This window comes from Vulpes lagopus, chromosome 6 (assembly GCF_018345385.1).
Source record: "Vulpes lagopus strain Blue_001 chromosome 6, ASM1834538v1, whole genome shotgun sequence".
NCBI lineage: Eukaryota > Metazoa > Chordata > Mammalia > Carnivora > Canidae > Vulpes > Vulpes lagopus.
The window spans coordinates 93594447-93622160 of record NC_054829.1 but is presented as its reverse complement, the minus strand read 5'-3'; the positions used below and the strand labels follow the sequence as shown (position 1 = coordinate 93622160).

General features: G+C 35.0%; 1 protein-coding gene across 5 annotated transcripts in view; it reads right to left on the bottom strand.

The window, feature by feature from the left end:
* The window catches only part of BMPR1B (bone morphogenetic protein receptor type 1B), a 397985-nt gene that overhangs the window by 150061 nt on the left and 220210 nt on the right, over positions 1 to 27714 (bottom strand). For 2 of the 5 annotated variants that reach the window (XM_041759650.1, XM_041759653.1), the window contains exon 2: positions 14603 to 14701. The gene's annotated coding sequence lies outside the window, so the exon portion shown is untranslated. The other 3 variants (XM_041759651.1, XM_041759656.1, XM_041759649.1) reach the window with 3 other exon arrangements.

Here is a 27714-nt window from a genome sequence, read left to right as displayed (position 1 = left end):
ATGTGAGATCTAAACAAACAACAGAAATAGATCTATAAATACAGAGAACTGACAGTTGCCAGAGGGAAGGGAAGGAAAGGGACAAATAGCTGAAGGGGAGTGAGAAATACAGGCTCCCACTTAAGGAATGAATAAGTCACAGGGATAGAAGGTATAGCACATGAAATGAAAAATAATAATATATATAATTGTCAATAATGATACTTTTAATATTTTTAATGATCATTCACTTATATAACCAGGCTCCCTAGGCTTCCCCCTGAACCCCACTCCCTTCTTCCTACTAGGTCAAATCAACACCCTCAATTCTGTTTTAATCTTTCTCTTTGGTTTTCCTTACAGTTTGATCACATAGATAATGATTCCACAGAAATATTCTAGTTTTGCCCCTAATCAAAGTTTGTATGATTGGAATCATGTTCATTGTGGCTATCTGTGGCTTGCTTTTATCATTCAACATTATGATTTGGGGATTTATACAAGTAGCTGAGATACGTTCATTTTCATTATTATGGTAATTCCACTGTATACATCTATTTCCTAAATTACTCATTCTGAATTCTTTCAGCTGTTTCCAGATTTTGTTTCTATGTTTTTGCTATAATGCTATTTTTTGTATTGCTATTACATATAAGGCTACAATACAAAGTCTTGTACCTATTTGCTGAGGCATACAAGCAAGACTTTCTATAGGATATGCTTCTAGGGCTGGAACTGTTGAGCAAGAGTATTCTTGGTTCAATTCCAACTTACCAATTTATTGTACCAATTTACATTCCCATTAACTGTGTATGAGAATTCCTGCTGCTTCATATTCACACCAACATTTGGTATATTTCAGACATATTTTTAACAACATGGTGGGTATACAACAGTGTATTACTCTAGTTTTAATTTACATTTCTCTAATTATTAATGAGGCTCAACAAGTTTTCACGTTTATTAACTATTTGGATTTTCCTTTTAATTCCTGCTCATGTTTATACTGGCTGAGTTTACTTCTCTTCTTGATTCATAGGATCTTTAATATGTTCTATACACTAAACCAATTTTCAGCCTTTCTTACACCTTTATAGTGTCCTTGGATTAACACAACTTTTTTCGTTTTAATGTTGTTGAATTTATTAATCTTTTTTAATGGTTTTCTCTGTTTATACCTAGTTGAAGAAAGAACTGTCTTATCCTAAAATAAAAAATATATTATTTTCTAAGTATTTTAAAGTATTATTTTTCATAGTTGAGTCTTTCTTCCACATGGAATTTGTTTGTTTTTAGTATGAGGGGACTAGGGATCTTTTTAATTTTCCATATGGATAGCTTATCACAAATTATGTTGGCAGTGTGGATTCACAGCTCACTGGGACTCAAAAGGAGAAAGGACCCATAGGCTGGTGGAGTTTGCAATGGATGGATACATTAAGAAGCCGAAGCCTACAGTATATCATTACAGATGAGAAAGAGAAGAAATAAGAGAGAGCTCAGGGAAAAGAAAACCAATTTGATAAATTCACTCCATTCAAATTTTTATGACTGTTTCATAGTTTACATAACTCTCCATAGTCATGCTGTCATCACTTTACCCCATATAGTGTGAGACAACATTCAGTAGTTTATTTAAACTGGCCTGTGTTCCTTATAAACTCTTTATTGACATACCAACACAGCTTATGAAAACCTTTAGGAAAATATTACTATTACCTTATATACTGATTAAGAATTTTTTTGTGATAATTCAGTGGTTCTCAACTAGACTCCCACCTAATTCCACAAGCTCACTACAGGTGTTCTGCCACTAAAATCATATTAAATTCTTTTCTCAGTCTCAGAAACAACTAAATTAAACTCATAACATTTTCTCAATAGTAACACTCTCATATTTTTTTTCCTTAAATGACTTGCACCTGCTATTCATTATTTCTGCTAGTATCTTGGATGAGTTATCACATTATTATATTTATTTCTTTATATTTTCATATGCTATAAACTAATCAAATTTAAAAATTACTCTGATAAGGTCAAAATATTTGGCTTTTCATTCTGGGATCTTCATCCCACCCTCTCTTATTATTAATCTCTCCATTCATAAAATGTATATCCTTGCTTCAGAGAAAAAGGTTAAAAGAAACACTGAGTGTAGAAATGTTTTTAAAATGTATAATATTTTACAAACAACAGTTAAAATCTATAATAACTTCAAATTATCTTACAAATATGGAGCTAGGATTGTTAGGGAAAAAATTAACAGATAATTCTAAACATCAATTTTATCCATAGTTTTCATGTATTCCATATTTTCTTTTAAAAAACAAGATCTTTAAGTAGATTAAACGAAATTTGTTTAAATGCCATTTCCTTCTTCACATAGTATCTAATAAAGTTCCTGAAAAGCAGAGCAAGACAAAGGTAAGAAGTTAATCTAAAAGCAACTCATCTCCAAACAATATGAAAACTGTTTTTATGAGTGTGATCTAAAACTTCATGCCATCCCAGTGTGATTTATAACTAATGACAAAGTCTGTTACAGTCTAACTGAAATCAAAGAATGTATAGATTACAGATGAAGACTTAACCTGCCTCAGAAACACTTCAGAGTATCACCTGGACTTATTTGGAAGAACATACTTTTCTATGTATTTGTTTTGTTACGTCTTCACATAAAGAAATTTTGATAAAGTTATGAAAGTAAAAAACCAAATGAGATTAAGAATGATAAACTAAAATTAAGATTTACTCTTTGGTTTGTAAATATTAACAGAGCCTTGTCTTCTTCGTAGGGAATGGTGTTGCTGTGCTCTGTGGTCTGGGCTGCTGTTACATTGGGGAGCAGCTATCACTGGTGTGCTACTTCTCAAACTTTCAGAAATTTGTAGGAGTAGAAAACTGAAATTACTTATTTTAAAAGAAAGTCATAACACTATGCTATAAAATTTTTAGGCTCAGAAAGAACTGGTTTCAATCACACATCTACTTTTCAGACTGTGTGATCTTAGGCATGATTATTTAACCTCCCTAAATTTCCATTTCCTCCTCTTTCAAGTAGGGATGATAAAAAAAAAAAAAAAACCATCTCACAGAGTTATTATAAAGGTTAAAAACGATTGTTATCATATTACAAATATCCAACATACAATGCTGACAAAGTTATCATTAATTATGAGAGAAAAAAATGACTTCACAGAAATTTTAAAACATAGTAACTGCACTTTAACATTTTATGATACGAGTTTCTCTTACTTCCCAGTAATTAATATTTGTTAAAATCGGAAAGCTTTTCTTCAAGTCGCACAAAAGACTTTCCTGACATAATTAGGTAATAGATGGAAGACCACATATAAAGAAAATACTGAAGTTAAAAAAATCAGGAATAACTTGGTATGATAGATAACTGGTTGAGATGCAACAGACATTTATGAACATGATAAAAAAAAATAACCAGGAAATGCAGGAAGGGGAGGCAGAAGATGAGAGAGCAGGAGCAGGAAGATGGTAATAAGGAGTGAAGTGGGGGGGGTGGAGTGGACAAGGAGGAAAGTAAAGAGGGGACTGAGAGTCTGCTTGAATCCTGGCTGGATGGTAATTCTGTGCTGGCCACCAGGTCATCCCGGGTCAGCCTATTTTTTGAACTGCCCTACATGTAGAAATGAGCAACCTTACAGTAAGTATGAGATAAAGCACAAAGGACAATTGGCCATCTATGTGTTCTGCGTGCCTTACGGGTTTGTGAACCAATGTTTGATCTGAAATATGTCCTCTGTCTTTAAAACCATTAATACATACCACTGATTATATATAGTTAATAAAACACATATATCACCGAAAACATCTCATTAAAATCTAACTAAAATTTTAAAAATCAATTCTAAACCTCTGGGCAAATCATATGCAGTTCAGACTATTAAGAAACTGGAATCAGGTTAGTATAAATATCACATTTCTTTTCTATTAGGGGAACCATGCAGTGTAAGAACAGCTTCAAAATGACAATACAGCTTCCTTATTTCAGAACACATAGTTTCAGCAGACATATTTTAAGCTCACATTGTGCTTTGGGAACAGTACCAGTCTGCTTTAGACTATAACAGCACAAGAAAAAAAATCATTCTAAATAATTATCTATTTGTACCAATAATAATTTTAAAAGATTACATGTAGAGTATTAATAAGTAACCCAAGACTATATGCATTGTATGTTGGCTAATTTAAAACAAATAAACAAAAAAAAAATCGACACATTCAAAGAACTGTAGATCACTTCAGTAGAACAGTGTGTCCTAGGTCACCATGCTTTCCTTCTCTATTATTGTCAAGTTTGATTTGCCAACAGGCCTCTGACAATAAACACAAATAAATTTCAAGGTTAGTAAGTTAAACTACCACTGTGAATAATGTATATTAATTTACTGATGAAGTTGAAATTAGTATAGAAAGAAATGAAAAAGAGTGACTGTTAGTGAAGTCAATTTTACATAAAAGTAGAATAAATATTTACCTGGTGACTTAAAATGTATGAAATTATATATGGAATTATGTCCCAGCTAGAATGTGCAGTTCTAATCATCTTTATAGTAAAGCGGAAAACAAAAGACTGAAAAAAGGAGGGATGATATGAATGACCAATTTAGAATTTTTAAGACAATTCATTAACACAGATGCTAACTCATGCATAATTTTCCAAGCAAAAAAAAATAATAATAATTTTCCAAGCAATAATACAATAACAATCTGCTTATTAACTAAAAAGTTAGTTTACTTTTGAGTGTTCCCAGACAGGGCTATAAAACAAAACCCCAGTGAAATTTAGTGTAAATCTTAACCACAGACATACCAATGTACCAACAAAGGGCAGGGTGACCCAAGGTGAGAAAAAAATGCTATATTATCTTTAGGCAAATGGTTTGCCTTGACTTAAAGAGGAAAACAAAACAAGTTACTTCACAGTGGCCAAATGTATAACAAATAATTCACATTGTAAATGATGTCTTTGTATAAACTATTATATATGGATTGACAGACACATACATATACAAACATGAACCGATTTTATGATGTCTATCCATCCACAGCAAATTAAGCTATCCTTTTTTATATCATTCCAGGTAACAATTTAGTGTACAAGTATTAAGTTCTAATGATGTCAAAATATCTAGAATTTCCTTTCCTGCTTTAAATACCAAAGTTTTTGGTATTTACCAAGCAACAGCTATAAGTCTCTTACCAGAGTAACTTAAAATAGAGATGATAGCAAAAGATGCCGGGTAGGAAGACTCATTTCTCTCATCAATGAAACTTACAGTTTAAGAAACAAGACCTCAATGGAACAATCACTTTCTGCTGAACCGACAGCTCCTTGTCAATTTGCCTGCTAAAGTCAAAACCAGGTATGTGAGGGAGGGAATGATGCTATGTCTTATGCATAGGGCAGAGAGTTGAAGTATAAACTGGCTTGCAATGGAAGAAAATGATAAAACCAATAGGAGTACTAGAATGTGAAGAAGTTAAAAGGCTTTTTTAGCTGCTTCTGAACTGAGTTGAAAATACAAGATTATTTCTGTCCATTCTATGATTTTGGTATCTTCAATGCTAATCCCAAATAATAAAAGGTTTTTATATCACTGCTTTTATTGACTTGTCTCTATATTTTGAAAATCACTGTTCCTGGGCTCATTTTTCCACAAATGGATACAAGGTGGGAAGGTTCTTGGTACCTGACCCTTACAGACTCACCTATATTACCACTCATGGCAAAGAAGCATAATTTCTCTATTTGATAATGCTTTCTTAAAAGATAAATTCTGGCCAGAGCTGAGTTTATCATGACCCTATCACTTATTAGCTAGGTGAGGTTTATCAAGCTACATTACATTTTGGGGGTCTCAGTTTCTTTATGCTAAAGAAGTAATCAAAATAAGTCACCCAAAGGTATGTTAAAAGGATTAAATGAAATTGTTTTAGTTAAATTTCTTGGTAGAATGCCAGATATATATCTAGAAACCCTTGGTAAATGGTAACTATTATTAATGCATAATTTCTCACACAGAATCATATTATTATTAGGTCTTTTTTAATATAAGAAATACACTTAAAGCCTCTTGTCTACAATAATTGCAGGGATTTAAATCTACAACATTCTAACATGTTCCAATGCTTAAATCACATTTAACAAAAGGAATCCTCATGCAGTTTTGGCGGGCATGTAAATTGGTGCAGCCACTGTGGAAGACAGTATGAAGGCTCTTCAAAAAATTTAAAATAGACATACCTATGATCCAGTAATTCCAATACCAGGTATTTACCCAAAGAAAACAAAAACACTAATTTGAAAAGATATATATTTCCGTATATTTACTGCAGCATTATTTAAAATAGTCAGGATATAAAGGGTTAGTACCCAAAATATATAAAGAACTCAACACCAAAATATATATATATAATCCAATTAAAAATGGGCAGAAGAACAGATATTTCTCCAAAGAAGACATACAGATGACCAACAGACATGTGGAGACATGCTCAACATCACTCATCAGCGAAATGTAAATCAAAACCACAATGAGACATAACTTTACATCTGTCAGAATGGCTAAAATCAGAAAGATAAGAAATAACCAGTGTTGGCAAGAATGTAGAGAAAAAGGAACCCATATGCATTGTTGGTGGGAGTGAAAACTGGTGGAGGCACTATGGAAGTATGAGAGTTACTCAAAAAATTAAAAACAGAATTACTATATGATCCAGTAATTCCATTATTGAAAATTTACCCAAAGAATGCAAAAACAGTAATTTGGAAAGATATATGCACCCCTATGTTTATTGCAGCATTATTTACAATAGCTAAATTATGAAAGCTGCTGAATGTTCATCAATATATGAATGGGTAAAGAAGAGGTGGTGTGTGTGTGTGTGTGTGTGTATACGTATGTATGTATATACATATGTATATGTATATACATAGAATGGAATATTACTCAGTCATAAAAAGAATGAAATCTTATCATTTGCAACAACATGGATGGATCTATAGAGTATAATACTAAGTGAGTACTTACCATATTATGCTAATTGAATATTTAGAATACTTCCTCAGACTGAGAAAGACAAAAACATATGATTTCATTTATATGTGGAATTTAAAAAACAAAATGAATAAAACAAAAAGCAGAATCAGACCTATAAATACAGAGGACAAACTGGTGGCTACTAGAGGGAAGGGGATTGAGGGACGGGCAAAATGGATGAAGGAGAGTGGAGTATAGATATAGGCTTCCTGTTATGAAATGAATAAATCACTGGAATAAAAGATAAAAGGCACAGCATAGGGAACACAGTCAATGATACTGTAATAGTGTTGTACGGTGACATATGGTAGCTACATTTCTGATGAGTATAGCATAAAGCATAGAGAATCTGAATCACTCTATATACCTGAAACTAATGTAACAATATTAAATTTAAATATTAAATATTTAAATATTAAATATTAAATAATGCCAACTATACTCAAATAAAATGTTTTTAAAAAACATGAACTTTTGTTCCATGGAGACAAAATTTCAAATGCAATATAAATTAAGAGGTAATATAAAGATTTAAATTTGTATCACAAAAACACAAGATTAAGGTGACTTCATAAAAAGTGGGAAAGGGGGCAGCCCCAGTGGCCCAGGGGTTTTGTGCCACCTTCGGTCCAGGGTGTGATCCTGGAGACCTGGGATCAAGTCCTGCGTTAGGTTCCCTGCATGGAGCCTGCTTCTCCCTCTGCCTGTATCTCTTCTCCCTCTGCCTGTGTCTCCCTGCATGGAGCCTGCCTCTGCCTCTTTCTCCTTCTGTGTCTCTCATGAATAAATAAATAAAATCTTAAAAAAAAAAAAGTGGGAAAGGGGAATAATGATTCAACCAAAAACCTGAAATACTCGTTTATTAAATTCCTTGTGAATAATAGCATTAACAGCTAAATAAATTAGACCATAAAATCTAGAAAAATATTTTTCCTATTTCTGGACAGAAAGACTTTTTTTACGTTTCAAAAAAGATGGAGAAAATATTGATTAGATTTAATAAAGAGATTTCAAAACATACAAAAGAAAATCAAAAAGTAACAAAAGCTTGTGAAAACAGTTATGACTAATAGAACTTTAAGGAATCAAGATTCTCTTTTTTTAAAAGAACTCTTCTAAACCAATAAGAGAAATACAGCCTCTGAAAAAAATAAGTATATAGAGCAATGATAAAGAATAAGATGTTAATAATGAATAATTCCTTCAGATTCAAGTTCACTAGTAATTAGAAGTAAAAATTTAAATATCATTCTTTCATTTTAGAAAATATTTAAAAATCATAAATCTCTTATAGCAGGCAAGAGTTTGAAAAGACATGTAATATATATTTGAAATACAAAGCATCTACTGGGAAATGTTCACCAAAGGGTAATCAGACTTTTTTCAGATTGGGGAGGTGGGTAGAGATGGTCACTTTTATTTTGCTATGAGGAAGTGAAAAGAGAAATCATATACTGAGGATTGGAACAACCTTCAACTATTTGCTCAAGAGCTCTTTCAACGTTAAGTATAAAGTGATTTTTTTCCAGAGACCTTAATATGAATAAGACTGGAAGGATGCAATAAGCCCTGATTTCTTTGGAAGTGCAGGGGACAGGAATAGAGGAGTAAAATATTACTGAAAGATGGTGCAAACAAAACAGCTTGCTTGCCCCACCCTGCCCTTTATAGTTTATGGTTTTTATTATTTTTAAAAATATTTTATTTATTTATTCATGAGAGACACAGAGAGGCAGAGACATAGGCAGAGAGAGAGGCAGGCTCCTTGCAGGGAGCTCCATGTGAGACTCGATCCCAGGACCCTGGGATCACGACCTGAGCAAAGGCAGACACTCAATCACTAAGCCACTCAGGTGTCTGTTTATATTTTTTAAAGAGCTCTAGATAAAAGTCAATATAACGTGGAAAATCACATCTGGTTCTTTTGAGGTTTGTTTATTTGTCTTGTTTGTTTGTTAGGGAGGGAGAGGGATAAAGGGACAGGGAGAGTGAGAATCTGAAGTCTTAAGTGGGACTGGATCTCAGGATCCGAAGATCAAAAACTGAGCCAAAATCAAGAGTCAGACACTTAACCGACTGAGCCACCCAGCCATCCCAAGTTATTTTGTTTTAATCAAGACTCTCCCAACTGTAATTTAGAATAAATAACTTAAAAACAAAGTTAAAAAAAATATAACCATATATTTCCTATTAGAATCCTTCAGATATAATCAAAGTATAAAAATTAGTTTTTGAAGTTTCTGTCTTTTCTTTCAGGATCATCCGCTATGTTGTACTGAAAAGGAGAGTAATTATGGGGCTTAAATCTGGTGGCACAGAGAGTGGTGAAAATCAGGAAAGCTAGAAAGGATATCTATCATTTAAAATATGGGGCACCCAGGTGGCTTAGTTGGTTAAGCATCTCCCTTCAGCCCAGGTCAGATCCCAGGGTCCTGGGATTGAACCCCAAGTTGGGCTCTCTCCACAATGAGGAGTCTACTTCTCCCTCTCCCTCTGCCCCTTCACCCTGTTCATGCCCTCTCTGTCTCTCAAATAAATAAGATCTTTAAAAATAATAATAATAATAAAATGCCCCCACACACATATAAAAGCTATGGAGATATATATATCTATATATATCTCCATAGCTCCATATATATATATATATATATATATATATATATATATATATATATATATATATCTCCATATGGAATAGTACTATATCCCACCAAAAATTATTAGCTTAAACTTTCAGAACTTATACAACAATGCAAAGGAGTCTAATATAATACAAAATACAGAGATATGACAACTTAGGCTTTAGATATAATATACAGAATAAAATAGAGCAATTACAAGCAGACTGGAAGAGCCACAGTGATAAAATACTGGCCTTACAATTGCACATTTCTTTTTTTCCTTTTAATCAAAATCTTAACTAGACACTTTAAAATCTGATGTTTGACAAGTTACACTGCTTCTTTGTACCACATTCACCCAAATCTATAAAACGAAATAGATAAAGGAGAATAAGGTTCAACTCCCACGACGAATTTATTCTTCTGCTCTCATGTTCTATGAATTCCATGCCATGCATAGCTATAGTAAAACTGACTGGAAAACTATGAATTCTATGCTACACATAGCTATAGAAAAACCTGCTAATAATAATAAAATAAGACACTAATATACTGGCAAAATCTTTTACACCTCACTCCAATCACAAACTTGTTCAATCTCTTTAATGGGGTGGGGATATTTTTTGCTTCTATTGGCTTGTTTTGCCACAATCTTTTTTTTTTTTTTTAAGATTTTTATGTATTTGCTTGAGAGCAAGCAAGCATGAGAGAATGGGTGGGGAGGGGCAAAGGGAGAAGCAGACTCCCTGCAGGGCAGGGAGCCAGATGCAGGACTCGATCCCAGGACCTTGGGATCATGACCTAAGCTGAAGGCAGATGCTTAACCAACTGAGCCACCTAGGCACCCTTGTTTTGCCATAATCTTTTAATACTGAGGCAAGCTTGGGTTTCTTTCATTACTGGCTGATGGGAACTAAGTACATTTTGGTGTCCATGACCAAAAAAACAAAAAACAAACACATACACAGCCCTACCCTTTCAGTTTTACAATACTGTGATTATCTGATATACCAGTGAGACATATAATTTATAACCATAATCCTTGAAATATCTTCTCCCATACCTATTTAACTATAGGATAGGTATGTGGGCAACATATATCTGAAGAGAAGTTCCAGATTGAATTATGGTTCATTTCAAACAATTAAAAGTCTTTCAAATGTTCCAATGAAAATATCAAACTTATTTTCATTCCTATGATAGATACAATCCAAGGTTAAACAAACAAGAGAGTCATATTCAATATGGGGAGAGGTTTATAAGATTTCAAACTGCTAGTTGAATATACTAAGAAGTAAACATCAAAATAAGAAAAGTTGTAAATTGCTCTCAGTTGTGCATAAAGCTTTACATTTATTTCTGATATACAAAACGTTTCATGCACAAAGAAGTATTCCATGTATGGTAGGGAAATAAAACATAAGGACAAAATAAATTTTATTTTTGTTGCATATCAAAAGTAAAAGAAACAGCTGTCATTTCTCAACTACTTTTTAAACATTGACATCCTTTTCTTTCAACATTTCTATTTTGAGGAGCTAATTTTTCTGACTTAAATGGAATACTGCCCTCCGGTTTTGAAATTTTTTAAGCCATGATTTTCTATTATTTCTTTAAATCTCTATCTCTATAACAGAAGATAAAATTAGGAAGTATACCTTCATCAGTCACATTGGGAGCCACTCCACTCTACAATTTTCTAGGATACATGAAGATGGACCCAGACTCTCCAAATATTCTCTCTGGGCCTTTTGAAAAGTGTAACTAACACTCTTCAGTTTGCTGGGGCACCATTTAATTTATCACAGGAGTCCATGTGAGAGCAGCAACTAGCTGACTTTGTCAATAGATTTCATCAAATTAAACAACAATTTTGAGCTGTATATCCTGAATTTGTATGTGCTAACCAATATAATTTTGAACTTTATTATTCATATATAACTTTATGGGTTCAACAGATATCTGCTTACAGGGATAAACACCTATACGCACGCTACTGTGATTGGTGGTAGTAAGAGAAACAAAATAACTTTTTAAAGCATTGCTATTCTTTCAAAAGCCTTTACCATTTATTTAAGGGGCTTTCCTTCAATGCAATTAATCAAAGTTCTGAAATGCATGAAGATAAAAATTCTATAAAGAAAAGTGGGTTTCAAATAAATACAATAAAGCATTTCTTTAGTTCAAGTTCTTCTGTTATCTATTGAATGCTGGATCTTGGAGGAACATCAAAGAATGAATTTTAAAACCTGGCTACAGTAGCTTACAATTTCACATGGAAAAAAGAAGCAAAAATATTATATAAGACTTTGGGAAGTGCTGTGACAGAGGTCGATGCAGGAGGCCAAACCAGAGAACCTGACAGTGGACCAGCAGGGTGCCGAGAAGGGATGCCTTCACTGAGGCTAAAAGGCAAAGATCAGGAAAGTTTTCAGAATAGAAGCAACATAAATAACTACAGAAAGGAGTAAAACTGTACAGATTGTTTTGAGAAATACAAGATGTTCAATATTTCTGGAGCGTGAAACAGAGGGAAGGGGAATATTCTCATGAGTAAGTAAGAGAGGTATAGAAAACAACCCAGAAGGAAGAGCAGAAGAGCAACACAGAACAAAAGTAGCAGCTCGATCAAGAAGATACTCACTGTGCCAAAAAGACTGACCTTTATCTATGAGCAACAGAGAGCCAGGGATGAGAGAGCTTTAGCAGGAAAGAAAGAGAGTTCACGGGGGTGGGAGACTGACCCACCTAAGGGTAATATAGTAGATGGGTTGGTAGTATAGGAGGTTAATATTAGAATTTCAAGCTAAATTCATTCATCTTACTTCAACAGACAGTTAACACATGATACAAAAGGTCTTACGTTCTTTCTTTATAATATGCCTTTATATAAAATGTTGTTTACAAATGTGATAAATAACCACTATCAGGATTGACTTGAAAGCCAAAGATAATATTGAGTAATATTGAGATGTAATCTCAAGTCTTAAAATGCTCAACCAGCCTTCAACCAAAATACATTCCATGTTAGACACTGTCAACCAATCTCCCAATTTTCCCTTTGTTTTCTTGGTTAAAGGGATCAACTTTCTTTAGTTTCTTTTTATTGTACTAATTTTATTTGGTCTGCTTTCTGCCCCAAGTTTCCACAGGGTACTTCAGAAAAAAGATAGCAAAAGGAATAAAAATAAAACCAGTAAAAAAAAAAAAAAAAAGTGTAAGAAAGTACTATCATGTGTTTATGCAACACATAAAGTGAATAAAAGATATTGAATAAAGAACTGAAATTATAATCTTGATAAGATATTACCCAAAGGCAGTAGCAAAGAAAATTTAACTGAGAAATATCCATTCTAGATCAATCATGACTGCATTTTCAAAACAAACATATTGCTGTCCAAAATTTAAATCAAACCCATTAAGAAACTGGGAGGTAGAACTTGAAAAGGACAAAACAAAGCTTGATTCAGAGGCTAAAATAAGCATTATATGACCATTAAAATATAGTTTAAATTTACGTGAGATTACCCTCAAAGTATTTCTGAATTAATAGAACTAATTTTGAAACATCTTGCATTATTTGGAAATTATACGGGATTCAATAAAAGTGATATTCTATAATGACTGGCCTCATCTTAATATAATTACTCTACATTTAGACCTACTCCACCTGCCATTTTGGATGTGGTTTATTCTATCTTAAAATGAGCTGGTTCCTGAATATTAGCCCTAACACAAAATCTGTGCCAGAGTATCAGCTCTTCCTTGTATCTCTTTAGGCCTACAGTTCAAGCTCTGCAAGACAATTTAGTATTATCTTTGTTTTTAACTTAAATCTGTAATACAGAAACCCTTTGGAGCTATAATCAGCATCTATAACTCAACCTAAAAATTTTAAGTATCTTGCTAATGCTTATGGTTCTATAATTTAAAAAACAACAGGGAAGCTTTCACTGTCAGTAGATAAGCTTCACCTACTTACTGCCATACTTCCAGCAAGGCAACATATTTACTTTCCATGCCATGTGCAGTGGACAGAAACCACCTTAGTTTATAAATTGCGTGGGTGTTCAAAATCAGAAAATAATAGAAAACTATTTCTGTCCCCTTCAGCACCACTGCTTTTAACGTTAATCTGAAATATACCTAACAATAGCAAATAAATTAACATCCCACAGCACTGTGAACACACAGAGAAAGGTGTCCAAGTGCTGAAGGTGACGAAACGAAAACAAACTACGGACCATGAAGCAAGACATGTTAATTCACTGACGTTAGTAGGGACTTGCTTTCTGTACAGAACCAACAAGCAAGTTGCCTGGACAGATAAATTCTCAACGCTGATGTGCATCTCGGATTCAAAAGACTGTTCTCTCTTCTCATCACTCTGTTCTCTCTGTTCCCAAAGCTGGTCCTTGATTCACTTTCATGCACTGTCCAAACGACGTGGGCTTGCTTTGAACAAGAACCTGTGCTGTGCACATTCACAGCTTACACACTGACAAGGCTACTACATCGTCACACGTACGTCTGAATTTTTCCCTTATTCCATTCCTGGACCACCGACTACTATAAACTCACAAATACAGTCCTGTTTTAATGCTGATACAAAAGCAAACAGAATTTACCAATCAGAAGACTTGAAGTTTGACAGAAGGAAGAAACAGAAACTTGCTGTTAGGACACATGAAATCAGTGGGGGAGCGCCTTTTCCACCCTCCACGTATTTCAGCACAATCTGAATGGGCACAACATCCTTCAGAGCAGTCTACAGAATCACAGTGCCACCAAGACCAGTCTGAGAGAGCAGGCAGCCCCTCCGGATTAGCTTTAACGGGCCACACAGCCCTTTGCTCACTGCCGCAGAGCAGCCAAGAGGGAGAGGAGTTTACGAGGAAGAGCGAGCAGACTGAGCTGGCTACTTACCTTCTCACTACGGCATGCGTGCTCCGCTCCTCTAACTTTTTGTTTCCTCTCTTGTCATAGCTCAGCGGTGAATGGTTATGATTCAGCAGAAGTGTGAACCTGACAGCGAAAAAGAATTCTTTAAGAATAAATATTGGAAACGAACGTTCTCCCCACTGTAGTCCGCCTTTCCTTGCCCTCCGTGTGCGTGTTTCTCTCCCGTTTCTCTCTCTGCAAGCAGCTACGTAGTGGTCTATAAATATTGACCTGACACTTGCTCAGTGCTTTACTTGCTCATGGCATAGGTCTGTGTTACTGAACACCGTGGTAAGACTCCGGCGAAGTTCTCAGCTGCTCAGACAAAGCTGTGGATTGGCTCGCTACCCAGCAACCCTGTGCCTGCCTGGAAATACCATTTTGCTGCCAGCTTTACAGATGCTATGGGCCTTTCCTGAGGCCCAAATCAGGCACAGAAGGGCAATTATGAGGTTTGTCTGAAGAAACCGTTTCTCTCAAGCAGGTGAAGAAAAGGGGGAGGGGGTGACTGGGTGAAGTGAAAGACAAGACAGGAAACATTTGGCTTTGTTTTGGCCAAACAACATCACTTCAAGCCCTTCATAAAAGCTATACCTAAATGTCATTCAATCAAGCTTTATAAAACCCAATTACTACATCTTATGAATGACCAAACACAGAGGCAAGCATTTTTATAATTGTTTTAAATATTGCTTCTCACTGAATAAGGCTGTAGTAACTGAGTAATTGGTTACAAAGAAATGTTTCAACACAGGTACCTTCATTTCCAGAATGTCAGAAATGCACTGAAAAGTATATTAATCAAATCAAATTATATATTTGGTGAAAGAGGCTAAAATATAATCTGAAAATTATATGACTCAACATATTAACTACTTCTAAATTTTCAATCATAACCAATTGAATTATTTTACTCTATTTTTTTAGATTAGGGATAAAATCTAAGCCATGACGCTATATAGCCTGCAGGTGATATGAACAAGGTCAGCATTATCTACATATAGCACACATAATTCCACAGTAGGAATGATTAGAAAATAAATCAAGTCCGTATTTTCTATTCTTCTTGCTAGAATAATTGTATGTTTGTTTTACTGAAAGTTTGTTTCTTGATAGTAAATCAAGAGTAAAGAAAACCTTAGAAATAATCTGGTCACTTACTCATTTTACAGATAAGAAAACTGACACCCTCCCTCCCCCACCCGTTAACTTATCCATGGTCACATGGCAAGTTTCCAGTAGAGTCAAACCTAGAGTCTTTGCCTTATTGCTCACAATCTGCTCTCCTTCTACTACAAGAGTGATTATTAAACTCATTTTTACATTCAAAATCCTATCTTCATGTGAAATTTTACTGAAAGCCTTATCAGTAAGGGCAAACGTTACAGCCAGAAAAATAGCATAAAACAAAAGTACCCTTTTACAGTTTGACTCTCCCAAAAAAGTTATGCACAAGAATTAACTTTCTAACAATTTTTTGAAAGATTTTATTCATTTATTCATGAGAGACACAGGAAGGCAGAGACATAGGCAGAGGGAAAAGCAGGCTCCCTCTGGGGAGCCTGATGTAGGATTCAATCACAGGACCCCAGGATCACACCAGGAGCCAAAGGCAGATGCTCAACCACTGAGCCACCCAGGCATCTCATAAATCTCTAGCAATTGAAATCCACTTTGTTTCATTCAATAATTAATATTTGCCCAATAAGTTAACTTATTCCCAGGAGAGGTATTCAGCTAACTGCTGAGGAGGCAAAGATAAAGCATAGTTCCTACTCTCAGAGACCTTACAGTCCAATAGCAGAGAAAAACAAGCTAATGACCAAACTGTTTGCGGGATGACGAAGACTAGTAGAGAGAGGTAAGGAGTACTGGAGCATAGGCATCGCATCCAATATGAAATAGGGGTTCCATGGGGAATTCCTCAATCAAGACTTCTGCATATTATAGCAAGGGTTTGAGGCAGTGAGGCAAAGACTGGAAAGAATAACACAGTAAAGTCAAAGAGGCAGAAAAAGGCATGATACAGAACTTCAAGGAGTTTTCTTGCTGGAGCATACAATGTGCAGCAGGAAATGGTTACTTTTTTTTTTTTTTAAAGGACTAGAAGGATAAAAGTGATGAAAGGTTTTATATACCAGGTTTAAAAACATGGGTTTTATACATCATGCTAGCAGTCTTCAACTATTTTTTGCTTACAGACACTTAAGAGGCTTTTAAATTATGGAACCACTCACACATTAGCAAGTTAACATGGATAATTTTTCATTTGTGGTAAACTAGGTATGTGTAGAGAATTTAATTTCTACCCTATTGAAATACAGACATTTTAAAGTGAAACTTATAAGAATATTCAATGGAATCTAAGTCTATAGTAATTTAATAAAACTATTATTTTTGAAGATTTTATTTATTCATGAGAGACACAGAGAGAGAGAGGCAGAGGGAGAAGCGGTGGGGAGCCTCATGGGGAACTTGATCCCAGGATCCCGGGATCACACCCTGAGCTGAAGGCAGATGCTCAACCACTGAGCCACCCAGGGGTCCCAACTATTATCTATTTAAGTAATAAATTAAGAAACTTTTTTTTTTTTTTTTTGGAGATTGAGAGTATAGAGGGGCAGAGGGAAAGAGAATCTCAAGCTGACTACCACAGAGTGCAAAGCACAACCTGGGGCTCAGTCTCATAACCCTGAGATCATAACCTAAGCTGAAATTAAGAGTCAGATGCTTAACTGACTGAGCCACCCAGGTCCCCAATAAACTCTCTAACAGCTGAAAATTCTACATTACTCTTTTATTTTCTTGACTTTTATTGCAATCTCACTCCCTCATAGAATTTCTATGTAAAATATTTTATAATTCTTTATCATATTTCCCTGGAACAAAAATTTAAGGCATTAGTTGAAATTTCTTAATTGTTAAGTCTTCTATGACCCCGGGGCAATGTCTCATAGTAAGATTTGAGATAGATAAAAGTGTGCCTTTCTTTTGTAAAGTGAGAGGAAGATTGTTATGAATAAACCATTGCTCTTAGCCAGATTAATATTAATAAAGAGTTTATGTAGAAGTTGAAAATTAAACTCCATTAAAATTAGACTCCATTAAAAGCATCCATTCAAATACTAAGTGAAAGAAACCAGTCTGAAAATGCAACATACTGTGTGATTCCAATTATATGACATCTGGACAAGGCAAAAACTATATAGATAATTAAAAGATCAGTGGTAAAAAAAAAAAAACCTAATTAAATAAAATAAAAAAATAAAAGATCAGTGGTCAACAGAAGTTTGGGGTGGGGTGGAAGATGAGTAGATGAAGCATAGGTGATTTCAAAGCACTATTCTGTATGATATGTAACAGTAGATGTCATGCATCTATTGTTATGGATTTGGCAAAACTCATAAAACTGTACAACACAAAGACATAGCCCTAATAAAAACTAAGGACCAGGCAAATCTCTTCCCTTGTCTTCCTGAAAGCATGTGTTCTCGAGAAAGTATTATTATTATTTATTGAGCAATTACCATCTATTAGGGGCCTTAAAAATATTAACTTTAACACTAAAAACAACCGAAATAGATGGGTATGATTTTACCTTTTTTAAGAAAAAGAAAATGGGGCTTTCAGGTGGATTGTCTGAAGTCATCTAACTAACAGATCTGGGATTCAGCTCAAATCTGACTGGACTACAGTAGCACACACTGGCTTCCTATCCATCACTAAATAAGACTGGGTAGAGGCTGCCCAAGTCAGGCAAGGGAGTAGCCTAAGCAGTGCCTTCAGAAAGTCAGAAAGGAATGAAATAATCTATGCTGTAATTCTCCCTAGGAACTGCTAGAATATTGAGTATTAAAGGGTAGCAAAAAGAGGAAATTAATAAAGTGATCTGTGAAAGTCAGTGAGCAAAATTAAAATAATCGTTATGTGTTATTAAGAAGAACTTAAAGGGTTTTATCTTTAATTTCACTGAAGGGTAAGGAACACATGAAGAATCAAATGTACAAAGAGTCAATATTGACAAAGTGTCCGTTCTTCCCAACTTTATCTAAGGACTCAGTGCAATTCCAGTCAGGACATTATTTTGTGGATATGGACAATCTGATACTAAAGTTTATACAGAGAGGCAAAAAACCCAGAATAGTCAACACTGACATTGAAGGAGAACAAAGTAGGAGGACTGACACTACCTGATATCAAGACTTACTAGAAAACTACAACAACCAAGACAATGTGATGTTGGAGAAAGAACAAACAGATCATTGGAAGAAAATAGCAAACCCAGAAACAGACTCACAGAAATATAATCTACTCATCTTTGACAGGAGGACAAAGGCAATATACATAATATAGCAAAGATAGTCTTTTCAGCAAATGGTGCTAGAACAATTGCACATCCATATGCAAAAAAAAGAATCAAAACAAAGACCGTATACTCATCACAAAAGTTAACTCAGACCTAAATGTAGATACAAATTATAAAACCCATGAAAAGTAACATAGGAGAAAATCTAGATTACCTTGGGTATGGCAGTAACTTACAGATATAACACCAAAGGTATAATCCATGAAATAAAACACTTGACAAACTAGACTCTGTTAAAACTAAAAACTCTGCAGAAGACAATTTCAAGAGAATGAGAAGATAAGCCATTGGCTAGGAGAAAATATTTGCAAAAGACATATCTAATAAAGGACTGTTAATCAAAATTTACAAGAACTCCTACAATTCACCAGTAAGAAAATAAACCTATTTTTAAAATGGGCCAAAGACCTAAATAGACATCTCACTGAAGAAGATACATAGATTGCAAACAAGCATATGAAAAAGGTGCTCCACATCGTATGTCAAGAAGAAAATGCAAATTAAAACAGTGAGATGTCGTTATACATCTATTAGAATGCCCAAAATCTGGAACACTGACAACACCAAATGTTAATAAGGATGTAAAACAAAAGAAACTTTCATCCACTGCTGGTGAGAATGTAAAATGGTACAGTTACTTTGGAAGACAGTTTTGTGGTTTCTTATGAAGCTAAACATACTCTTACCATAAGACCTAGCAAGCCTACTCCTTGGTATTTATCCATAGGAGTTGAAAAACGTATGTATGCACAAAAATCTTCACAGGATGTTTTTGGAGCTTTATTCATAATTGACAAAACTTGGAAATAACCAAGTTGAGTAGATAGTACATCCAGATAAGGGAACATGATTGATTCAATGCTAAAAAGAAATGAGCTACTAACCTTAAATGCACATAACCAAGTGAAAGAAGCTAATCTGAAAAGGCTACATGCTATATATTTCTACCTATATGATATTCTGGAAAAGGCCAAAATATGGAGATAGTAAAAAAGATCTGCGTGTGTTGGGGCAGGAGGTGTGGTAGAGGGATGAAAAGGTGGAGCACAAAGAATTTTTCAGGCAGAAAAAATATTCTATGTTTTTATAATGGTGGGTACATGTAATTATACACATGTTCAAGCCACCAGAATGTCTAACACCAAGACTGATCTATAAACTATGGAGCCTGGTAATTACAATGTATCAATGTAAGCTCATTAACTATAACAAGGGACCACTGATAGTGGACAAGGTTATACATGCATGGAGGTAGAGGATATATGGAATATCTCTGTTCTTTCCATTTTGCTTTAAACCTTACACCACTCTAAAAAAAAGTCAAGCCTTAAAAGAGTCAAGGGTGGCTCCTCTCTTGGGTAGATGGATCTTTGCTAAGAGATTATAGAAAGAAAGAACAACTGGAAAAGGGAGCTGGGAAGTAAAGATTCATTTAGTCTTTGAACATGATGAACTGTGGTACAGCCAAGTGAACATGGTCAGTAAGCACTTAATATACTAATCTATAATATAGGAGAGATGAAAACAGTATCAATTCAGTAGCCTTCTAGTCTTGTTTTCCTGCTTTAAACTTTTCACCGTTAGCCTGTTCTCAACACAGAAGCCAAAGCAGTCATTTAAAAATATCAGATTATAGGGGTGAGTGGGTGGTTCAATTAGTTGGATGCCGGGCTCTTAATCTCAGCTCCTGTCTTGATCTTAGGGTCATGAGTTGAAGCCCTGCACTGGGCTCTACACTGGCTGTGGAGCCTACAGATAATATTTATCTTCTACTCAAAAGAGAGTAAAAGCCCAAGTTCTTTTTTTTACTTTTTTAAGATTTTATTTATTTATCTGAGAGAGAGAGAGAGAGAGAAAAAACATGTGTGCACACAAGAGCCAGAGCAATAGGGAGAAACAGACTCCCTGCTGAGCAGGGAGCCCAATATGGGGCTTGATTCCAGGACCCTGAGTTCATGATCTGAGCCAAAGACAGACACTTAACAGACTGAGCCACCCAGAGGTCCCTGAAGCCCAAGTTCTTACAATGATTCATAAAACCCGATTTGATCTGCTCTTCATTCTCTCTCTGACATCAACTACAGTCTCCTTCATTTTCACGGCTGTAACCCACTTGATCTCCTATTACTCCTCAAATGTGCTTAACAAGTTTGCCCCTGGTATCCTCCCATTTGCTGTTCCCACTCTAGTATGTTCTTCTTGCAGACAACTTCATGGCTAACTGGTTCACCTCCTTCAAGCTGCTGTTCAAATGGCAACTTCTCAGTGAAGCCGACCACCCCCATACTATTTAAAATTGCAAACTTGCTTCTTTCTCTTTTGTTATTGCTTATCTCTTTCAATAGAATTGAGGTTCAATGACAACCTAGATTTCATGTGCATAAAATGAGTCTCATACATAATAAATCCACAATAAATGTACTGTATAAATAACCGAAACACAGATCTGTGAGCCATATATCAACATACATGGATCCTGAAGTAAAAAAATAGTAAGAACCCCAAACCAACATTTAAAAGGTGGGTCAAGGGGAAGGCCTGGGTTGAGTGCCTTCAGCTCAGGGCATGATCCCCAGGTCCAAGGATGAAGTCCTGCACTGAGCTCCCCACAGGAAGCCTGCTTCTCCCTCTGCCTATATCTCTGCCTCTCTCTCTGGGTCTTTCATGAATAAATACAATCTTTAAAAAAATAAAAAATAAAATAAAATAAAAGGTGGGTCAAGGAAGAGAAACCCATGAAGTCTGTAAAACAATGATGAATATAAACAAACAATGAGTAAATCAGGGTGAGTGAGAATGTAGTAGTAGGAAGGAAGGGTTGACAATGTCAAATGCCATGGAAGATCAAATATGAAAGGGACTGAAAAGAGCCCATTATATACATCATTTAGAAAGCACTTGGATACTAAAGATCTCTGAACAATACATTTTAAAAGTGTGAATTTTATGGTATATGAATTATACTTCGGCAAAACAGGCATTAAAAAGAAAATAGAGAGCACTGGTGGCTGAGCTGTTTCCACTGGAGGTGGGAGGCCAGCAAGTGAATTGAGACATGGAATAGAAGCTCCCTTTCAAAACTCTGACCATGGGACCCCTGGGTGGCGCAGCAGTTTGGCGCCTGCCTTTGGCCCAGGGCGCGATCCTGGAGACCCGGGATCGAATCCCACGTCGGGCTCCCGGTGCATGGAGCCTGCTTCTCCCTCTGCCTGTGTCTCTGCCTCTCTCTCTCTCTCTGTGACTATCATAAATTAAAAAAAACAAAACAAACAAAAAAAAAAAACCCTAAACTCTGACCATGAAGAAAAGGTAAAGAAACAAGAGGGTAATGACTGAACACAACAAACAAATGATGATTCATTACAGTGTAAAAGTTGAGTGTTCTGAAGTCAAGCTGACTTGAGTTTTTATCTTTCTCAAGTTACATTGTAAGTTATACAACCTTAGTTTCCTCATCAATAAAAAGAGTTTAAAATTAGTACTTGTGGGGCTTTGTTCTGGGTGTGGAGCCTACTTAAAAAATAAAAAAAAAAATTAAAAATAAAGTAAGATTAGTACCTGTTCTATTGGATATAAATACTTCATTCTCTTTGTGTGGCTGAATATTTCACTGTAGAGACACACCACATTTTATTTACCCATTCATCAGTCGGTGAACATTTGCATTGTTTCCACTTATGAGTTATTATGAATAATACTATGAACTTTCATGCATACACTTTTGCATGAACATATGTTTTCATTACTCTCAGATGAATACCTAGAAGTGAGATTGCTAAGTAATATTGTAATTTCATGTCTAACATTTTAAAGAACTGTCAAACTATTTTCCAAAGTGGCTGTATCATTTTTTATCCCCACCAGCAATGTATGAGGTTTCAATTATTCTGCATCCTTATGAACACCTGTAATTATCTGCCTTTTTTATTATATTAATACTTGTAAATATAAAGCAGAATCTCATTGTGGTTTTAATTTGTATTTCCCTAAAGACTACTAATGCTGAGCATCTTTTCATGTGCTTATTGGCCTTTTGGCTATTTACTCTTCATTTCCAGTAAGTATAATTTCAGAAAACACTAGGACCAAGTAAAGCTTAAAACGTATTTTCAAGACCGCAGCAAAGTTGGATCTGGCATAGGCATAACAACTCACTTGTTAGAGAAGTAAATGTATAAGCTAATAAACAAATGAAGGATTAGTAATTAGAAATACTTGATTGGTATATCCTTTCAGTTTTCAAACTAACTTAATTTAAATTCCTATCCAGTCCAATAGAATTTTTAGTATAAAAAAAAGAAACTTTTTTTACAAATGCAATTACAAAGAAGATGTGCTAATCCTCTGTTATTATGACAAATACCTACATTAATATCTTTAGTTTAGCAATAATAAAGTACTCTAACAGATCAATTTAGGAAACTGGGCTTATAATCCAATAATATTAATGCTTTAATTTAATGCTTCTTTGAAGACAAAGGTGAAAAAAGTTAAAAAAAAAAAAAGATTAAGTAGCCAATGACTTAAAAGTTTGCACTGAGAGGATGCCTGGGTGACTCAGTAGCTGAGTATCTGTCTTCGGCTCAGGGCATGATCCTGGGGTCCTGGGATCGAGTCCTGCATTGGGCTCTCTGTGAGAAGCCTGCATCTTCCTCTGCCTGTGTCTCTGCCTCTCTCTCTGTGTGTGTCTCTCATGAATAAATAAATAAATTTAAAAAATAGTTGTGTTGATAAACATAATCAGATATGAATACTACAAATTTATCCAACACCATAAAGAATGAGATACTCAAGGACAAATGGCTATAAGGAAAATATTAGTAATCCCAGTTCCTAGACATTTTTCAAAAAGACCTGAGGGAATATGGGTCTTTCAATGTAAATGACTGAGAAGAAAGGTAAATGACTCTACAATGTGCCTAGTTAGTAGCTAATAGTGGACTGTTTCCTCCTTTACAGGCTTACTATGAGTCCTATCACATACAAAGTCACTTACCTTGAACGCTAAGATTCTTTGTTTCCAAGTAATAAATACTTTAGGCCCCCTCGACCCAACAGGAAAGTCATATACAAATCTACTAACCTTTACTGCTGCCAATTTAAGTATTTATCCATTATTAGTTTTGAGAAGTATTGATGCACAATTAATAAATAGTTCATTTGTTCAACTAGAACAATGTTGTATATAAACTGAAAAGAAGAATACTGAACAAAAACCATAGCAGAGAATGCATGTCCTCTTTAGCTTTCATCTGATATTATACCAACTAACACCAAAATAAACTAAAACATTTTATCATTTATAAAAAGAAATCATTTTGAGACCCACAGTGCTTAGAACACATATAACTAGGATTAACAATAAAATTCAATTATATTTAATAAAATAAGGTGGTAATAAAGAGTTGAATGACAGATTATCCCACATTTGAACAATTATTTTTCACCATAAAGATGTAGATGATCTCTTCATTCATACAAATATCATAATCATCAATGTGATATTAATGTAATGGAACACTTCTTTCTGGAAAAAAATTACAATATATTTTGTTGGATAGTGGAAATGGAATCTCAGGAAAGTACTAAGTGTTCTCTCCAGGGAAGGAGGGGTCATTAAGGTGGTCCTGAAATCACCCACACCAGAGGGATGATCTCAGTCAGCTGAGGCAAGAACGATGGGTGTCCCCTAAAATAAGCTAATGCCATATATCCCATAGGACAGAAAGGGAAAAATACCAGCCAGGAAAGAGTCAGAAAAAGCCAAGTCAATGGGAGAGGAAACTACTTCTCTAGCACTATTAAGCTGACTTTCTTTGCTATTCATTAATCGTATAGCAGTAGCTCATAAAGATATCACTAAATGATTAAATTTAACAGGAACTGAAAATAGGCATGCACATTAAGTCTGATCATCCATAAAGGAAAAGAAAAACAACACTGGTTTATTTTATCACTCTATGATGAATCTGCTTTCATATGAAGGATATAAATTTTGAAACTAAGGAATATAACTACTCATTTTAAGACCACATTTTTTTCTAACCAAAATATATTTCAAAAAAAAAAAAGTAAGAGAATGTAGAAAGAAAACAATATAGCAAACTAATTAAACAAGAGATGAATGAGATATCCACTACTCTAGTTTGAGTCACATATAAAATGTGGCTGCTTCTATTGGCTGTACTGCCTGACAGGACCTGAAATTTCCTTGAAATGTGGTATCAAAAATAACTAAGGAGTAAAGCAGGGGGAAAGAAAGACTAAAAATGAAAAAAAAAATCTTACATTTAACTTCTGAATTTTGGTCAATCTGCATACTGTCATATACATTACTAAGAGAGAATTAAATCATACTTTGAGATGGGCTAAAGCAATCTTTCTAGTTTTTGTCAGCATTAGTTTCATTAGACTATTTTGGAGTCAGTAAAAACTACAAAAGAGTACACTTTGAGGTGATTTTTTCCCCTTCCTCTGATTTGCTTCATTCCAAGTATTTCACCTATGCTGACTAAGACTAGAGCTGGAACCATGCTAAGGATAAGTGGGTGGTAAAAGTATAAGAAATATAAGAATTAAGAATATCTTTATACTTTTTTCATCATCCAATAAAAAGATGAAATAATGTTAACTAACAGTACATCACTTTAGTCATCAACCTGCTTAGATTTTTGTTCTGTTTTGCAAAATATTTGTGCTTAGAAAAGCATATACAAACTACCACTCATACTTGATGCTTAAGGAACCCAGCAGAGAGCATCAAGGAAAGTACAGGAATGTCAAAACATATCCTCAGGATCAAGGGATCCATGCTGATGAAGTGAAAACCTCTCTTACTGTCCATCTCTTAATGGTAAGTACAAATTTAACAACTCACTTTTATATAGCACTTCAGATCTTTAGTAAGTGTTTTCAGATGCCATCTCATTTGTTCATTAGGATGATCCAGTAAGAAGGTATACCCACTTTACATATAAGGAAGCTAAGTGCAAAGTATGTAAAGGAAGAACCCAACCAGTCAAAGCTTGAAAGAAATGTAGACAGAAACTGAATTCAGGTCTTTTCACATTAAATCCTTGGCCCTTACTACTATATCTTTCTATTATACCAGAGGGGCCATATCTTAGTAGAAATTATTTTCTTGTGGAAAAAATATTAATTCCTAGAGGAAACACTGAAGCCTTCAAGTTTGGGGCATAAATATTTTTGTTGATAATGGCATGCACGTGCATACACATACAACCAGTACTTCGGTAATGACAGTACCATTACTTAGTCATCCAAAATAAAAAATCCGAGTTTCACTTCTGCTCTCCCCCAATTGCAATTTAGTTACTAAAACTCAAGAACCTGTCTTTGAAATCTCTCTCATCTGTCCCCTCTTTTCCCTTCCGTCTGTTCCTACCAAAATTCAGATTTAACTTTTATATAACCTCAAATACTGAAAGCTGGGCTCCAGTCACCACTCTTATTTCTCTTCTACCAATCCTCTGCACTGCTACTAAAAAGAAAAAGTCAACACCCACTCTTGCCAACAACAGAGGGTTTGAACTTCTAAGCACGGAATACTATGGTCCTCTCTGCCATCTCGACCTGACCTTACCCTTTTGGTTTCATTTCTTCTTTGCCCACAACACAAATCCCCTATTACATTCTCCTAACACATCAAACCATATGCTCACTGGGAATGCTATGGGTTGCACTTCCTCACTTCTGTGTCTTTTCGTGCAATGACATTCTCTAAATGTCTATGGAGTAACAATAGCACCGGTACAGTACTGGATCTGGCTACGTGGGAACACAGATTCGAATTAAAAGGAAAATTCCTTTGCATGCACTGACTCTAGTATTAAGATTCCCTGCTCTCCTTGCTTGCTATCTCCTTCGCAGAAATAGAACAAATTTCTTGGTTTCAACTTCCGAGTGCTAACAATACAAGGGAAAAGTACATACCAGTTCCCAGGCTGCTGGCAGTAAAGGAGTGATATGCTATGCATTCCAGGATGAGTTGGGGGGACCTAATCATCATTTCTGTCCTGGGTATTCACTCCCCTTTCTCTTTTTTATCACCTTTGTGACAGAAAATGAGGCAATACACAATTCCACAACATCAATGAAAATATGTTCACTTCAACTGCATGACTGTCCTTTCAAAAGATCTGCTAATCTTGCTCTCAAGTAAAATTATGAATAGCAGTGCTGTAGAGATCTGAACAGGATACTACCTGAAAGAGCGATATCCTAAGGAGTATTTAAGTACTAAAATTATGACAGCAGGACCCATGGAAGTACCAGGGCCTCTAGATAGAGAATTTGAAATATTCATATGCGCAAAGATTGCTGCATTTTCTTTTGGGCAGAACAACAAAGGTCAAAGTACACTGATGAAAGTTATCACTGGGTTTACTGGCAATCAATACCAATTAAAAGCTGTATTTTAAAATGTATATCAGGTGTTACCAGAAAATGCATCCATCTGAATAGCAGCTGTTGAAAAGAAGTTTATCGAAAACGGTAAATAATGTATAAAAAGTCCCAAGTGAGTGATGTTTCATCACTTGTTCAGATGACAAGCCACATATCAGTTGGAAGCCAGTGCTCAGACTTATTGGCACCAACAATGTTTTCTTAATATCCTAAGTGTGCATAACATCACACCCCCCAGTTGGCCTTAGAATACCTTATTTATTGCTTTATTCTATTAAAGACTACTTTGACTTACTTATATTCC